Source organism: Etheostoma cragini, chromosome 13, assembly GCF_013103735.1.
Source record: "Etheostoma cragini isolate CJK2018 chromosome 13, CSU_Ecrag_1.0, whole genome shotgun sequence".
Lineage (NCBI taxonomy): Eukaryota > Metazoa > Chordata > Actinopteri > Perciformes > Percidae > Etheostoma > Etheostoma cragini.
The window spans coordinates 23,846,453-23,848,952 of record NC_048419.1 but is presented as its reverse complement, the minus strand read 5'-3'; positions in this window follow the sequence as shown (position 1 = coordinate 23,848,952).

Below are 2,500 nucleotides of genomic sequence, written 5' to 3'. Positions count from 1 at the left end.
GTAGTATAGAAGTAATACTTTCTATGTGTGATGGTCCAGAGAACCGATGCTGGACGGCCTGCGATGTTAGCACTAGCACATAGCTCCTGTGTGTCTTTACACCAACAGCTGATAGCAAGCATCCTTTAGCGTAGCATAAATCAGAACAGCTACAAGGCAGTCGTAGCTCGTCCCTTCACGCCATGTCCTTACGTCCCGTGGCTTTCAAATGAAGTTCCAAATGAGCTGGGTTTTTGATTAATTGCGCTACAGGAAATTTTGCCATATGTCCTCCTTTTTGTCCGGATGTCTGTTACCTTCAGCTTTCATTGTGTTGTAATTCTAACCTCAGGTGGATTTCTGAGGACTATGGTTACCTGATCCTCAGGTCTCTGCAGGGTAAATCCAGACAGCTAGCTAGACTATCTGTCCAATCTAATTTTTCTGTGCACAACTACAACAACTTTTGAACATTTACTGTATGTTCCACCAAAACAAGTTCCTTCCCTAGGCTACTTTGCAGAGGCGCCATAGCTCCACCCAAGACAATTGTTATAAAGTCGACTGGTCCTTAGGACGGACTAAGACGCGAGGAAGGGAAGTATGTGAAGGTAATGTGGGTCTAATTTCAGGGACGAGAGATCCAGCCATTGTCACTGTGAACAGGTTAGCATGCTGACTTTAGCATTCAGCTCAGAGCATCACTGGGCCTCCGTGACCTTACAGCATTCAGAGGTTTCAAAGTTTTAGGAGACAGGGTTGGAGCATCACTGTGGGAACATTGCATGCTCCACCTGTTGATCCCTGCACTGTACTGTGATTTAAAGAACAGAGGACACAAAGAAGTGTCAGTGAAGCATGAGTCCATGTGTATAAAATCTTATTTTTATGGTTATTCACGTGTGTTGTTACAGATTGTTGGCTGGCAACAGAGGGATCACTGCTGTCCAAACACACTGCAGTGTGATATACCCAGGATGTACGTCCATGCAGACATGTTTGGTTAAACTCATACAGCGTGGGCTTGAGCAAACGCAGACTCCCGGCTGAAGTATCTTGGAGGAAATCCGGTAACGTGTTACATATGGGGGGTATTATTCATGATTACACTTGAATAAACAGAGAGAGAGGATGGAAACTGATCTGTGGTCTGACTCTCTTGTCTTTGCTCCACTTCTTTCCTGTCTTTTCTTCCTCCTCTCTTCTCTTGCCGGATTACTTTTTTCAGGAGATCTTTCCGATATCACCTAAAAACAGTTAAAAACAGCAACTACTTTTTGACGATTAACGTCCCCTGAAATGAGTTTGGCTTCTCTCTGACTCTCAGCTTTCTGGAACCTTTATTGAACAACCTTGATAAAGTTGTGAATTACATCACACAATCCTCCATTGGGTTGGTTGATTTACCCAATTACTGTACTAAAGTAAAATTGTGGCGTACTTCACGGCCGAGCGCCGATATCTGATCATTGGGAGCTCTCAGGTGAAATCTGCACTCACTGTGCAGGTCTTAAATATTTGCCTAAGGTGCTTTTTATCTACACTACGTTTTATGAATGAACATTTATGCCTTTCGTCTACACTACTCCGGTGTACTTGTGCCTCTGAAACAGAGACATTTGGAAACACAGCCCCCGTTTTGATTTGAAAACTCCAGGGCTGCAACGTAGTCCGGACGGGAAACAAACGGAGCCCTTTGGAAACAACGTCAGTCTGTCTCATCGGTTACACACAATTTTTAGTAACAGATCCACCTCGTTATTGGTCCAAGCAAATTATTCCTCGTCTTACTTTTCCCAATTGTTTTCTGTCTCCACAGTTTATCTCCATTTTTGACTTACACATCCATGATTTTCCCCCTCAGAGTCATGTTGCACACACACCGGCACACAAATACAAAGTGCGTGTATATGGTATGATAATGATAACATGCATTATCAGACGTGTTAGTATAGACAGAGAATGTGTGGATGGAGATTGTTTTTGTCTCAGATTGCCGCTTGAAAATGAAGATGCAGAAGGTGTCGATGTAGCCTCAGTGTGAAGATTGTGTGAATAGAACCACAAATCCTTTAAAGCTGATTGCATGTGAAGTTGCATCACTGCATTTACAGTCCTTTTAGAACACAGTTGGAAAATGTGAACATACTAAATTGGGAATATTAGGAACAGTGGTGTCTCAGTAGCTCACCTGGGTGTGTGCCCCCCTCTTCCCCCATTTCCAGTAGAAAATAGAATCTTAAAAAAATATATGAATATCCCTGTTTATTTGACAAGGTAACATTCTGACGATTCATTGTTTTCGCCCAACAGGAACAAACCTCTCATGTCCATGAGTGGATGGGTGCTCCTTCTCTCCTTCTGGACCCATGGGTGCCCTCCCTCTGAAAGCACTCAGGTCTTCGCTCCTCCGCCCTGCAGCCTGCTGCTGTGAACACATCAAAGGTCTCGAGCGCCTGGTGTCACAGTAGCTTTTGCTAATGGACCCGCCCTCTCCATTGGGGGCAGAAAGGGAGACCCC